The sequence below is a fragment of the Lepidochelys olivacea genome (genome assembly GCF_965140295.1).
Source record: "Lepidochelys olivacea isolate rLepOli2 genome assembly, chromosome: 3".
Classification (NCBI taxonomy): domain Eukaryota; kingdom Metazoa; phylum Chordata; order Testudines; family Cheloniidae; genus Lepidochelys; species Lepidochelys olivacea.
In genome coordinates, this window is record NC_140413.1 from 176,234,850 (window position 1) to 176,251,050 (window position 16,201).

Here is a 16,201-nt window from a genome sequence, read left to right on the forward strand (position 1 = left end):
CCTTGTTGACTCATATTTAATTTGTGATCCACCATAATCCCCCAGATGCTTTTCAACTACCACCTAGCCAGTTATTCCCTATTTTGTAGTTGTGCATTTGACTTTTTCCTTCCTCAGTGAAGTATTTTGCACTTGTCTTTATTGACTTTCACCTTGTTGATTTCAGACCAATTCTCCAATTTGTCAAGTTAATTTTGAATTCTAATCCTGTACTCCAAAAAACGAGAAACTTCCCCCAGCTTGATGTCATCCACAAGTGTTATAAACATACTCTCCATTCCATAATCCAAGTCATTAATGAAAATATTGACTAGTACTGAGCCCAGGAGTAGGAGCCATCTTGGTGAATAAGGATGGTGTTTTATGACTATATATTGTGTTATGTAATGGAAATGGCCCATTATTCTCAGCTAATCATAACAAAAGGATAATGTAGCATTAACAGGCTATAAGGCGGTTCAATGTGATAATATGGGATATGTAGGGATGTGACAAACCCCCTTTTTGGAATTTGTTGCATATCAAGCAGCACAGCAAGCCTTGCATTCCACTGTATGGCAACTACAAATCCAGGTAATAAAATGATAGATATATTTGGTTAAAAATAAATATCTCGTTTATTCTTTCAGTGCTTCACAAGCAAAATATATAAAATTACACAGCATGTCAAATACAGCATATAATCAGAAATGTGTCCTATAATCAGCCTATTTATACTGATATTAATTTAGCCACCGGCAGCTGGGGATCAAGGTTTTGCTTTATCTGCTAGTAATGTGTACCATTGTGTAACATTTGCTGGAAAGGTGAATATGATTTTGGAGCCAGCTCAGGTATCAATTAAAGTATTCACTGAACATTGGAAGGTAATGGCATTATTAGGTGTCTTTCCTTCTGCTTTCAGTGAGAGAACCTTGCTGCCTTTAGCAATCCTGTGAATGGATGAGTAATTTAGCTTTAATTATGTAGTAATATTTCTGCACAAAACAGATCAGTATTCTGTATCAAAATGCTGAGCATTTTTGTGGGGAGCAGGAGCTCTTCCTGATGATAGCTGCTGTCCAAATATCCCAAATGCCCAGGACATCTGGCTGGAGGTGTAGCAGGCCAGGCAACAATAGAGCTCTGGTACTTATTTTGACTGTGCCCCCTTAAGGTTAATCAAAAACAGCGAGAAGTGTTGGCCATCGGAAGAGAGAGGATTGGAATCTCCATAGCCTTGGCAAACTAGGGTGGAAGTGGCTTAATAACAGAGACAGTTGACATTCTGTTTGGAGAAGAGATTCATTCTCCATTGCTGTACACCTTCACTCTCATTTACAGCTGGACCAAATAGCTATAAAACTATTGCTCCAATTTGGTAGAATATTACAGTTCCTTTGGAGAGGTGCAAATGTACAAGGCAGTGAAGAATCAGGCCCTCCAGATGAGCTTGATCTTCCATTAAAGCTTTAGTCAAGAGAAAAGACTGGTATCATAAAAGAGATAGAAGCAAAGGAAAACCTCCAGTGATGAAACAATGAAACACTTGACAGAAAACCTTTGTCCTAATTCCCTGAAGGCTTTTGAGCCACAGAAATAGTTTCTTCACCCCCAGAGGAGTATGGGATGGAATGCTGTGAGCAGGAGGCGTCTCTCAGGCTGCCTTCAACTATGCCAGGGAGAGGGGGGGAAGGGTGGATAAGGGGGAGGATGGGAGAGGGACAAGTCTACTTGAAAGCACTCAGAGAAGTGAAGATGAATTAACTAAAGATGTGCAGTTAAAGCACATTAATTAAAGTTAAACTCCTATGTGGGTGCTCTCTTCAGAAGTAAAGTGGCCCAGGTACTTCACAAATATTAATTCACCTTCACAGCACTGCTGTGAAGTGAAATGGGGGTGCTATCTCCATTTTACAGATGGGAGAATTATGTCAGAGGCCCAGTTCCTCACAGGTATTTATGAACCTAACGGCCACTGAAATCAATAGGAGTTAGGTGCCTAAATGCCTGTGAGGTCCTGGCCCAGACAAATTGGGGCCAAAATTGTCAAAAGTATCCACTAATTTTGGGTGCCAAATTTAAGAAATCTAGAACCTGATTTTTCAGAGTATCTAACACTTTTATGGCACTTAAGATATTCAAAGCACACCTTCAATTTACTTTAGTTTCAGTTGTGAGTGCTCAGCACTTCTGCAAATCAGACCCCAGGATTCTCAAGACAGGACCCCAGAAAATGAGGAACACTCAAATAATGGCCACCTGTCAAAGTTTCAGTTTACGTGACTTGCCCAGCATCACACAGGAACTTTGTGGCACAGGTAGAATCTCTTTGTCTAGGGTGGCATTCAAGTGACTTACCCATGAGACCATCCTTTTGGTTCCTGCAATTCTCTGCCTCAGTCATTACACATCTAACTTCTGCAACAAATGAGGCAGGGGTTCTACAGAAAATGGCTTCCTTCACTACACAACCCTGATTCATCCCCAGGGCAGGTCTGGCCTCTGCCCTGAATGAACTGAAGAACAGAAATTCCATCATGTGGCATCAGACTGACACCCACATGGATCATCAGCAGAGTTGGAACCTTTGTATCCACTGCACAGACCTCTGCTGCTTGAGCTGATGGAGTAATCTGTAACAACAGTACATTGTCATCCCTCTGTGGACCAGCTTCTGGAGGAAGATGAAATGCATACTTTGTCAGTGAGTTTCACCGCTATTTGCTGACAGCAGAGGACTGTTGAGATTAAAGAATCATGGCCTCAGTTCCGGGTTCTGGAGGGGAGTTTTCTTTTGTGGTTATAGACCCTTCTGCCCCTTTCTCCTCCTTTCCCTGCTCCCCACCTGAGGTCCTGTCCCTGTCCTTTCATGTGCTCTTGTCCCCTCTCCTCCTGGATGTTGGCATGGTCCCATCTTCTGTTCCTATCCAGGGCCAGATTAACCTTTTGTGGGCCCCCCTGGAGGCAATGGGGCATGGTGCGGGGGTGGAGATCAATCCCCGGAGCAAGGGGCCGGCCAGGGGCAATGGGTTATGGCATGGCGGGGGCAACCCCGCTCCACCCAGCCAGCGCAAAGGCAGCCACCAGACACACACTGGCCCAGCCCTGGGCTGCCAGTGTGCCCCTTCCCCTCAGGGGTGGGCCCATGCCAAGCACTGTGCCACACTGCCCAGTGCTCCCCCTGCCCTCCTATGCCCAGCACCCCCTGCCCAGACCCCCACTGCAACTGCACTGTGCCTTGCACATACACCCTACCCAGCACTACCCTGCCCATAGGACACCCCCCACTTCCCAGGACTCCCCCATTGCCCCACCACCACAACTGCCCAGTGCCCCACACAGACTCCCCACTGCCCAGTGCCCTAAAGCACAACAAACCTCCCCCACCCTGCACCGGCAAGCACCTAGGGTTGCCAAGCCTTCAGGATTGGCCTGGAGTCTCCCAGAATCGGCATTGATTTCCCAGTGATTATTGAAAACAATCTGGGAGATTTTAATAGAATATTTTAAGAAAATGACATTACTTCATGTTGGAAAAAAAACGTCTCCCGGAATAGCTTCAATCAGAGTTGGCATCCCTACCGGGACCCCCCACCCCCCACAGAGTGGGCAGGCTGAGCTGGCAGCACAGCTGGGGCCAGTCCCTCGGGAGCAGTGCGATCAGTCAGGCCAGAGTGGGAGCAGGGCCTGCCTGGGCCAGGCTCCCTCAGGATCCACTTGCCTGGTGGGGCCCAGCCAAGCCCCCCATGCTGCCCCTCTTCCCAACTGCCAAGACCAGCCTGGCCTCTGCACCAGTCCCAGGCAGCATGGCCCCGAAGAGGTGGGCGGGACCCTACAGGTGGCAGTGAGCAGAGACCACTCGGCGCCATAGCCATGCTGGGCAGCGGGACAGACCCCCGGGGACACGACCCCCGAAAGCCTGCATGGCAGAGTCTGGGCGCTTGGCAGCAAGTCCCCTATAGGCGAGCGGTATCTGCTGACTAGGAGCTGCTCACACAGCCAGGCCTCAGTGCTGGATCACCTCGGGTGAGGGGACAGACCTGGCTGTGTGGATGAGTTAGACAGGTCTGTAAGGGCCCCTTCCCAGTGTGGGCCCGGCACCATTGGTACTATTATAAACCCAGTACTGTTCCTATTCCCCTAGCTCAGGGGTGGCCAACCTGTGGCTCCGGAGCCACATGCGGCTCTTCAGAAGTTAATAGGCGGCTCCTGGTCTAGGCACGGACTCCGGGGCTGGAGCTACAGAAGCCAACTTTCCAATGTGCTGGGGGACGCTCACTGCTCAACCCCTGGCTCTGCCCCCCCTCCACCCCCTCCCCCGAGCCTGCCATGCCCTCGCTCCTCCCCCGCCCCCAGCCTCCTGCATGCCATGAAACAGCTGATCAGGAGGTGTGGGGAAGGAGGGGGACGCACTGATCGGTGGGGCTGCCGGTGGGCGGGAGGCGCTGGGAGCGGGATGGGGGAGCTGATGCAGGGCTGTTGACATATTACTGTGGATCTTTGGCAATGTACATTGGTAAATTCTGGCTCCTTCTCAGGCTCCGGTTGGCCACCCCTGTCCTAGCTCTTGCCCCTGTCCTGCCTACTGTCAGTATCCCCACGCCTCCAGCTACTGTCATCACAGCCCCCACTGCGTCTCACCTTTTGCATTCAAGTCAGGCAGTTTCCTCCTTCCTTCCTGCTGCCTGGGCACCAGCAGGCGTGGGAGTATCAGGAGGACAGGAGTGACCATCTCCCTGCTCTGCATTCTGATGCCTTATGCTACATCTGGCAGCTGAGAAAGAGAAATTGCAAGAAAAGTCTCGCTCAGCTCTGGGATCAAGCATGCTCAGTCACTTTGTAGAGATGGCACCTGTGCAGTCTGAACATACACAGGAGCTTTGAGGGATGGAGCATGTTCAGGACAGACAAGCTTTAGAGAATTTTAAGTACCAAACTATAACAAACCTCTACTGAACATGTGCAAACTGCAATTTTCAAAAGGTTATAGCTTGGCCAAATTTGGGTGGATTTTCACAGGAATGAAAAAAGGAACATCCTTATCATCAGGCTCAAATTTCAATTCACTAATGCAAAGCACAGAGGCATTAGAGTTTCTCAATGAAACAGTTGTAATAATTTAACATGAACAAAACAATGGATTTTCCCCACTCTCAATCTCAGAAACAGCTGAAAAATTTTAGCTTAAACTTTCTTTTAAAAATCAGTCTGAGGCATGAGTCCCAGCATGGGAAATTTCAGCCTAAACAGTTAAAGTTCAGCAAAGTTATAAGCAATTGGAAACAGGGTTTTCTAATATAAAGTACTTAGCAATGTTAACTAATAATTAAAACTGAACATTCAATTATCCTTCAAACATTTTCAGAGAAACAACTTCTTTTGTTTTTTAAATATTCTCTTTAGCTAGATAAGGTCTGGATGGGGGGCTATGATCAAATTCTGAGAAAATAAATGATCAGATCAGAACAAACGTTGAGGTAAAAATATATAAACAAAAACAATCAGAATTATTTGTCAGTGTGTTTTATTGAGACACTACTGCCTGCAGCACTCTATGACTGAAGACTGGCTCCAAAGAAGCTTGCAATTCCAGTTTGCAATGCCTAGTCTGAATATGAATATTTTACCATATTGTGGCCTTACAAATCCTTGCATAGAATGCATAGATGTTTAGTCCCCATGAGGCTGAACCTGCTGTGTTTGAACGAGCTGAACTTCCTTTCACTCTGCTGGCTTCTGATATGCATGCTCTGAGCCATATAGGTATTGAGGATTTAGACAGCTTTTTGTCTCTATCTCAGTCATATAATCGTGTGACTGTGGTTGGTGTTTGTCTATGTAAGTTTGGCCTTTTCAACTATATCATTTGAGCTAAAGCCGGTTGAGTGGGCTAAGAGTCTCTTCTCAACCAGCTTGCTGAATTAAACCCCATATTTCAATTCAGTTTCTTAGGACTCCATTTTCATTCACGAGAAAAACATTAACTTAACCAAATGTTGTTTATTCAGTTTTACAGTGAATTATGGGCCAGTAACTGAAGGTTACTTAATCAAATTTAAACAAATTCATTCCTTGACCAAAATAAATTTGCTTCCACACAAACAAAAGTAACTAGTTCATCCAGTCAAGAAACAGAAATGTTTCTATGGCAGTTTCAGAGCTGCAGCCATGTTCGTCTGTATCCACAAAAAGAACAGGCGGACTTGTGGCACCTTAGAGACTAACAAATTTATTAGAGCATAAGCTTTCGTGGGCTACAGCTCACTTCATCAGATGCATAGACTGGAACATATAGTAAGAAGATATATATATATACATACAGAGAAGGTGGAAGTTGCCATACAAACTGTAAGAGGTGAATTAATTAAGATGCTCTAATAAATGTTTCTATGTAACTTAGGTGACCCAGTCACAACAAACAAATAATAAATTTCTGAACAGTGGACTGAACACTCACCATACCCAGCTTGCAAATGTTCCATAACCTCAGATATGTTTATAATTTTTTTTTAAAAAATTTCAAATAATGCAAAAATTAATCAAAAACCATGATTTTCTCAAAGAGAATTTGCAAAGAGAAAAAGGGACAAATTAATCAAATAATATCATTCACAATGAATAGGTCAATCAGATTTCATTAATTATATTTTCTATGACATTGTTTTACTTTAGAATAATTAGGATTTGAGTAGAAAGAAGGGTTTATTGGTTCCTACACCTTATGGAACATGCTATTACCCCTTGGAAATAACTCTGATTTTGTTGCCCTCTGATATGCCTTGTGGTTGTGAAAAGGACAGGACTATTCCTTGATTGACCAGTCTTGGAGATCTGACATACTTCGTGCTGAAGCTAAGGCAAAGAGAAATGCCATTTTTACAGTTAGAAGACTGGAAGCTTTCAAAGGGAGTGAATCCTGTAAAACAATATTCAGTCTCCAGGATGCTCAAATGCACATGTGACACTGGGGTTAAACAGAGATGCTGCTTTGAGAAATCTTATACTGTAAGGCCGTAGCAATTATACTGGGTATAACCCCTAGAAGCCTTGCTGCTGTTCCCTATACATGGAGGACTTTTCTAACAGCGTACACAAGAGTGCTCACATGATGCAATTGTGCACACATTTGTGGTAACTGTGTGGGCATCATATGCAGCCAGTTTTGCACACACACAATTATAACATTCTGGCCTGAGAATGCCCTTTTTAAGTCCTCATGCCAGTGATGCCAGCACGAATCCTCTGAGTTCAGGAATGCTATTAGAATTACCATGGGCTAGTCTTTTGAATGTATACCTTACCTTTGGTATTATCTATATTTGGCAGACTCTTGCTTTCTGGTTCAATAACACTGCATTTGCTGCTAGATCCTTCAGTCTTATGAAATACAATGTCTGGATTCTTCCTAGTTTAAGCCTAATACAGAAACATTACTCTCAATTGACCATGCTTGGTGGTCATTTTGCCAGCAAAGCTGTTTGTGAAGGCTCCATGCCCATAACTGATTGTTTCCTGCTAAGCCAGTCTCCTCTGCAGCTGAACCAGCCTTTGAAATGTAAGTCTTCAAGTCATGGAATATTTGAATACTGAACATTTTTATTGCTTCCCTGTGTAGTTTTGTTGTTTTCTTCTGTCCCTTTGTTTGTTTAGGTAAGAAACTAGTTGTTTTGTCTGACATTATCATATTATCAGCTAGTGCCTCCCTTTGTACCCGAGTGTTGGGATAGCTTCACTGCTCTCATTTCCATAAGACTGAGGCTCTTTGATCTCTCTGTTTGTGACTGGGTTTCTTGAATCCCTGGGCCTCTCCACTGCCTCATACAGCTGTTAGCAACATCCTCTTTGCTTAACATATCCTAATCCCATTAAGGGCCAAACTGTCATATGTGTAATCACATAGAAAAAGCACCTTACTCCTTGTGTAATCACATTGATGTAAATAGGATTACTCCAGGAGTAAATTACTAATCCATATGTTACAGTCTGGCCCTTAAGATTTCCTGGGTGTCTTCACCATTTTATTTATCTCTAGAGACTTCAGAATTCAAAACTACAGAGTGGACAGAAGAAAGCAGAAATGCTTCCGGGGGCTTTACCGCAGCCTTGCTCATGATGGGACACATCTTCAGTTGGTGTAAATCTGCATGGCTTCATTGAGGTCTATGGAGTTATGTTGATTTACATCAGCTGAGGAGCTGGCTGGCTATGACTATACAAAGCACAGACTTTTCTAATAAATGCATTATTTATTGGTGAAACTTGGGAAGGGGATAGCAGGCACCAAAGCCTTGGTTGCACCAAGTTGACATTCAGCACAGCTGAGGAAAGCAGAGGGAGGGAAAAGGTCTTTCTTATTTTTGCCACACCGTGTGATAAATATAATATGAAACAGATATTGTACTTTTCAGTCCCACCCTGACTAGCTTTTTGATTGGATTATTGCCAATACCTTTGTGTCTGATATGCACCTGATGTGGGGGACGGGACGGGGACAGTCACGCCCTGCAGTTTCTGTATTGAAACTTGTATGTGGGTCTAAGGGAAGGTATCCCATTATCTCTTTTCCATTTATCTAGAAGCAGTTTGTCTTCTTTACTAATGCTGACACTGTAAGTATAGTATTTATTAAAGCAATCATAATTATGCCATTCTTTCCCCACTAGACAGTTGTTGGAACTCCTCATCTGTCGCCTCAAGGGCAGTTCCTACTTGATTTCTCAGATTTTTCCAAGTGAGTTATCTCAGGGTAGGGTGAAGTGTTCATAGAAATGTGGGTATGTTGCAGATAAAAGGGCCAAAGTCATGTGTTGTACCTCTCTCTGTATTAAGTGAAACATTTGAGGATTGACAGCAGACCCTACTGTCAACCTAGTCTGAAGAATTCTGCGTACCTATACAAAATGAGTATCTTCAGATCAGTACATAGATTGTGTTTATAGAAAGGAACAGTACTGCAAAAAAAGCCAGCATATATTATGCCCTTTACTGAAAGGCAAGCTCTCTCCCACATTTAGTTTAATCCACTTCCATTCTATTATGTTGGCTGGTGTTCACAGGCTTCCAGGATTGTCACAAATCCACACTTGACTTTCAGAAGTGCTGGGAATCCAGTGACTTCAATTGCTAGTGATCATCATTTCTGGAAAAAAATGAAAATCAAGCCCTTGGTGGGCCAGATTCTTCCACCAAAAGATATAAACAACTTCTGGGCATGGCTCATATCCTGAAGTGGGAGAAATGCGCCCTGATATGCTAGTTTTCACATCTGAACCTCTGGTTTAGCTGAAATGAATGTAAAAACACCTGAAGACAGACAGTTGGCTACACACAGAAGGAAGCCTACAGAGCTCAAGCTAGAGGCTCTCCCAGTTGATTTTTGAGCCTTGTCCACATGGGAAAGTGAAACCAGTTTAAATTAAATTGGGTTTTAAACCTATTTATTTAAGCCAGTTTAAACCCTACACGAACACTCTTATCTCAGTTTAAGAGTGACCTACTGCAGTTTAGCTCAAGCCTGTTCCCAATGGACCTAAGCTAAATAAATAAAAAAGCCACTATTACATTGAAAATATATTCCACATACATTTGCCCTGCTGTAACTAAATCAGTTTCAGTTAACACCCATGGTTAAACAGGCACAGCTTTTCCCTGTAGACGAAGCCTCACTCCCAAATGCTGGCTTGGATTCAAAGAAGGGGAGGGGTGTCACAGGGTTCCACTTGGGCACTTCCTCCTAGCTCAGTGGTTCTCAAACTTTTGTGCTGGTGACCCCTTTCACACAGCAAGCCCCTGAGTGCTACCCCCTTTATAAATTACAAAACACTTTTTTATATATTTAACACCATTATAAATGCTGGAGGCAAAGCAGGGTTTAGGGTGGAGGCTGACAGCTCACGACCCCCAATGTAATAACCCTATGACCCTCTGAGGGGTCCAGACCCCCAGTTTGAGAACCCCTTTCCTAGCTTCTCTAGGGATTAGCTCCTACTAGGTCTAATGCCCCTTTCTGCTGCTTGTTCACATACCCTGCTGCCTCTCTCTCTGGCACCAGCATACTCTCTCTTTTATAGGTTGATCTTCTGGCTAGGTCACTATAGTCCTTCCTTTCCAGGATATCAAAGGATTTCCATCTAAAGTGGCAGTCTTCCCTTCACTGTCCAAAGTGTCCACTTCTCCAACAGCTTTTAGGGGAACCTGGGTCCAACCTCTACTTTGGATTCCAGTCCAAGGACCCTCTGTCTAACAACTGTAGTTTCTTTTCTCCGAGATCCTATTGCTCTTTCCCTGGACTTCTTCCTACGTCTTTGGGCTCTCCCTAGCTCTAGATTTACCAGCCAAAACATCCTCCTCCCCAAGGAGGAACTGCAGACTACTTAACTCCAAAGCCCCGGAAGATACCTCCCTTCTCCCAGGGAGTAGCGATAGGCTACTTCCCTTGCAGCCCCTTTCTACTACCAACTTCCTGGCTTTTTACCAGAGCCACCTGTTCCTTCTCAACTGGGCTCAATCCTCAATCAGCCCTTTAAGCCCTGGCTCTCCCTCAGGGGCAGTTTACCAGATAAATTGAACTACTTACCCGAACACCAGGGATGAATGAATAAATACATAAATAATAAATAGAATAAACCCCTACCAAGATGAAATCCTGCAGTAATTAAGACCCGAGTGTGGCTGCCCCAGGATGGGTATGCGTGGGGGATTAAAAGATTCTTCCCCATCATTCAGCCCTGCTCAGGGACAAACCTGTATCTCTGTAGGGAATGGAGACTCCACTCTGGATTACTGCCACCAGTTGAGGTAGCCTCTCAAAAAGGGGAGGGCTAGAGTGAGAATGAGTACGTCTCCAATGCAATAAAATGTTCATGGCTTGCCCATGTTTGTTGATTTGGGCTCATGGGACGAAGGCTGAAGGGCTATAAAGTTGCAGTGTAGACATTTAAGCTCAGGCTAGAGTGCAGAATTGGGGACCCTCCGCCCGCCCAGAGCCCAGGCTCCAGACCAATTCCAATATACTACAATGTTATAATAATCCCACAGGCTGAACCCTGAGCCTAAATCAGCTGACATGGGCCAGCTGTAGGTGTTTTATTGCAGTGTAGACATACCCAGTGAGGCCCTGGTCCTGACCTGACTCTTGACTGGTCAGTGGAGCCAGCCAACGCTATCATTTCAGAATGCTTTCTCCTGGTGCTCTTCTTGGAGTTGTCAATAAGCGTTCTCGATCTTCTGCTGACTGTTCTAGACTGAGCTTCTGCTACACTATTATCCCCTGGGACTCTCCCACCTCAATGCCCTGCAAATGCAAGTTACAGCTTTTCACCAAGGTAGCCCTCAGTTTTTACTCAAATGCCCAATGAAACCAGTGGGGATTTGCCTCAGTAAAGACTGAGTAAAAATAAAATCAGGATCTAAAGATTTGGCCCAATGTGAAGAGAAATGGGTTTTTTTTTATTCAAACCTTTAAAATGTTTTAAACATTTTCCTGCTGTGTAGTGAATCTGAACACAACAGCAATGAGCTAGTTCATGGGAACTGGAAACTGAAATGGATGAGAAAACAACATCCTGGAAAAATATGCTGGATTCAGTTTTTTCCATTGCGATCAAAAACAAGTGACCTGGTGCTGCCAAGTGGGTCTAGGGTTACAATAAAATGGCCTTAATGAGGCAACCGAAATACACAGATCAAGATTCTGTAGTCCACGTAAGTGGCTGTATGATTATATAATATCCCCCCATCAATATATACCACTTAATTTTCAATGAAGAGACAAACAGAACTAGATAAGTCTTTATATTTATACTCATGTATAACTATTACCTGTTTCTGAAGGGAAAGGAGTAAGAAAAAATATAGTAAACAAAGGAAAAAACAGATGAGGACATAAAACTTGTGTGCAAATGGATGCCAATAAAAAGAGCTGGAGGCAAGTTTGATGAAGAAATATTCCCATAGACATCATAAATGGCAGGATATAATATGCAGAAAATGAGTTACTATATTTGTATATCTATGTGCCATAAACTTGATCTTTGCCAAATTTTAGACAAGACCACAATTACAGCTTATTTTAAACTGAAATAAAAGTGCAGGAAAGATTGCCAAATTCCACAGAGACATAGAAATAAGCTGGAAAAGACTTATTAGATGACTTAGTCCATCCCTCCTGTCAATCTCCTTACAGGACATTTGCCAATAACTTGTCCAGTTTATTTATGAAACATTTAGGTCCCCCCCCCCCAAAATAATAGAAAAACAAACTGAAAAAGGAAAAAAATAGATATTAAATTAATAGAGCGGTCAATGTTATTGATGAGAGGACAAAAGAACGCAAATATACAGATGTATTGTTTCATGAATTTTTAGGGTTTTTTTAAATTTAGTCCCAAGAAAAGCCCAATTTATGACCATGATACTCAATGTATACTAGTTACAAGTGTAATCTAAAAAACCATTAAGTAGAACATCTTGTATGCACCATGTTATGTCACAACTGCATTAATGCTTCCATGGGACACCAAATTATACTGCATTTTCCCTCATTTTCTCACTTATGTAAAGTTATTTTCTCCATTACAGCTCTGTTTGACAATTCTTTCAACTATTCTGTGTAAACTGGTGGCATCTTATTGTAGTAAAGTGATAGGATCATAATATAATTAACTGGGTTATGTAGAAGTATTATGAGATGGAGCTATGCTTCATTCCTACTCCCTTATTCCAGTATTTATTGCATTACAGTTTATTTATTGCACTATAGGAACCAGCACTAGGCATGACTAGAACTAACTCTGGAAAAAGCCAAACACCAGTGATACTTCTTGTGGGAAGATGCAGTTCACTGCATTATTACATATGTGGCATCATCTGGAATAGGGCATCAGGGTGTCTGTAATTATGCTGCAAGCTTTTTCAAGCCCTTTTTAAATCTGAGGCAGCCCACACACCGGTCATTAGCAGATGGCCAATGTGTACTTAGGATTCCACTGAAACACTTATACCATCCCACCTGGAGGTGCTAATTTCTGCCAATAGTAAGTTATTTCTGCCCAGAATATTGAAAGTTTACTATGAGCCATGTACTCACATGCCAAAAAGCATAGTTACTCATCAGAAACCTGCCACGACATACACAGATAAAAACCTTGGAGCTAAGCTATCCTAAAACACAGAGACGGTCCCATAAAGATCTGAAAAAGATCTGCACACTCCAGAAGTAAAGTAGCCTGGCAAAATATGGGAGGAATCAAGGCAGAATTACATTGTTTTTCCACTTAAGTTACTACAGAAAACTAATAGCTCCTTATTGCTAATTTGAGCATCATTAACTTGCTATCAGCAGAAGCCTGTACCTAGTGTAACCAACATAAACATGTTTCAGTGGCTATATAAGCATAAAAAAGGCCATCTGCAAATGGTGGGGGTATTTGGCTTTCATCTCAGGCTACAACAGGGTTTATAAAAACTTGCTGCATATTTCTACACATAATGTATAACAGTCACCTACTATGGTTGCTGCCATAGTCGTTTGTCTAGTAGTGCAGTGCTCTGCATTGTCTCCAACACACTGAACCAGATTCTTTGACATGGCTTTCTTCTCTTTGGCCTGCTCCTGTGGCTCAAAGGGAACAAAAAGACCCTGTATCTTTCAATTCGGGGGTTCATCCAGTGTGCCAGCCTTCCCTCACCCTCCTAGCATAGAGGGTCAAATGGAGTAGAGCCAAACCACAATATTTTCCAAGAATCCTCAGCTGACATATGGTCCCTTGAACTGCTAGGCTGTTCTAACCTATATTGGGCTTAGGGCTGTGGCAGACTGGCTCAAGGTGTGAGGGAGTCATAATCAGTTCCCTAATGCCCTGCCCCATACCCCAAGCAGATCTCAGTGCCACAATCTGGTTAGTATCTCCAGGTGTTTAATCTCTCCAGAGGATGTATGAGCAATCCTCACACCCAGGTGGTTTCTACAATACAAATTTTACATGGCTGGATGGTTTGAACCAGCAAACCCTTACTTACCCATATCATCCCATTGAAGTCAAGAGCCAAGATTTTTTACATTAAGTAGTAATTTTGAATGCTCAGCTTGAGATACCTAAGAGGGAGCTGATTTTCTGAAAATTAGGTCCCTCTAAGGTGTCTCAGGTTAGGCACTCAAAATCACTAGTCACTTTTGAAAATCTTGGCCAGTGAAAATACCTGCATGAGGAAGGGTTTGCAGGATAAGCCACTTATGTAGAAACACATGCAGCTTATTTTCAGAGTAAATTTTTTGCACATCTTAGATCTTTCTCTCTATGTATGTGTATACATAATATTTTTTACTATAGAGGGGAGCATATGTCCCTATCTCATAAAGGTAATTGTTGTTCCTGGGAATTGTGAGTTATAGTTTTACTGTTCTCTGACTCAACCTACATCTCAATGTTTGGCTGCAAACCAAGAACTGCCTTTTGAAAATCATAAGGCTCTTTTCGCTGGGACCAGTTTTGTGTGTTTGGTTGGTACCATGCAGGAGAGCTTGGATTGCACTTAGGTTTCTGGGCTTGCTTTTCTAATAATAATAATTAATAAATAATTCAGCATGTGTATAGCACTTAATATTTATACAATGCTTTGATGATATAAACAAACATTATAAGTATACCTTTCTTCACTGTATTTTATTCTATATGCCACACTCACCGCCCTGATATCTAGATGGATATTGATTTGTTATTGTAAATACTGAAGTACTGAAGAAATTTGAAACTTCAAAACACACTATTGACTGTTGTCAGTCCTTCCAATACCTTGCTTACCATGCATGACACAAAAATCTACTGCACACATGAGAGAGCAGAAAATAGTCTTCCACCTTAATTCTGTAAATACTTAAGCATGTACTTAACTTGACACCGTGTGTCGAGCTCCATGAGTGTTTTCAGGGTAGGGGCCTTCTTGTCCTAGACAATTTTGCTAGGATGCACTGTGGCCCAGTGGCCACAGCACTTAACTGGGAGTCAGCAGATTCTATTTCTGGCTCTGTCACTGACCACCTGTGTGACCGGGGCAGGTCACTTTACCTCTCTATGCTTCTGTATCTTATCCATAAAATGGGGATATTGATACTTTTCTTTGCTACAGAAGAACTAAGTAGTATCATGAAAATTCTTTTGGAAAAATAGCTACGTCAAACACTTTAAACTTTAAAGTCCTTACACATTTAAAAGTCTGGTTTTCATAATACCCATAGCCATTATGGTATGGTTAATTACCAGATCAACGGTGTCAATTTTGAGCAGTACCAGTGCAAAAACCAGGTTATATTTTTTACTCTGAGTTTAAAAATAGATAAAGCTATTTTTAAATATTTCTTTTAAAAGAATTCTCTAGTCTATAATTTCCTCTGCCAGCTTTCAGCCTATAATGAACTACTTTTTCTGAGTAATATAAATTCATGAAAAAAGTGGGTTATAATGGAAGTACTGACATAATTGTAACAAAATCATTAACATAATTATGTTCCAAAAAAATAGGGGCTTTGATTTCCCCCATTGTAATGACATCATAATCATTCGTTACATTTATATAACACCTTTCATCCTGAAAGGAACTCAAAAGTCCTTTACAAAGTATGGGCCAAGTCCCATGCACCCCATTCCCAAGTATGTGTATTGAAAGCACAAACTTAGGTTAATGCAGTGACACAGATAAAAATCACAAAACATCAGACAATGCAAAATTTAAGGTTCCATAAAGCAATTTTAACAAAGCCACATATCCTTTGTTTTATGGCACATACTTTACAACAAACACTAGCATATTGCTCTGCATTTTAATCCTGCACAGGGAAGTCAGTGGGAGTCAGTTTTATTATTGTCTATTATTTTTAAATACCCAGAAGTGTGGTAGGCAAAATGGGAAGAAGTGATCTCTGCCTGCAAGAATTTACAACCTAGTATTAGATGATGATTGAGGGCAATAAACATTAGGGTGGAGGTGGTATACAGAAGGACAAGGCTACATAAAGTCTGTCACATGAACATGCAGTTTGGATATGCAAACACCTTGACGGTTCAGTGGTAGGCCCTGATCCTGCAACTTGTGGTGTGTGGGTAGAATGTCCAAGTTGACTGCTAGGCCTGGGCAGATCCTCATAGACTTCAGTGGGTTTCCGCATGGCCTCAATAGTCTTTCTGTATGATACATTTTGCATGGACAGGTCTTCACAAATAAT

General features: G+C 42.5%; 1 long non-coding RNA gene across 1 annotated transcript in view; it reads right to left on the bottom strand.

Moving 5' to 3' along the window:
• Positions 1–634: 634 nt before the first annotated feature.
• Positions 635–16,201, bottom strand: part of LOC311518090 — a 55,277-nt gene continuing 39,710 nt past the window's right edge. The window contains exons 2-3 of the long non-coding RNA XR_014710885.1: positions 4,624–4,756; positions 635–2,656 (exon numbers count right to left, since the gene is read on the bottom strand). This is a non-coding gene — a long non-coding RNA (uncharacterized lncRNA). The remainder of the gene's footprint in view (positions 2,657–4,623; positions 4,757–16,201) is intronic.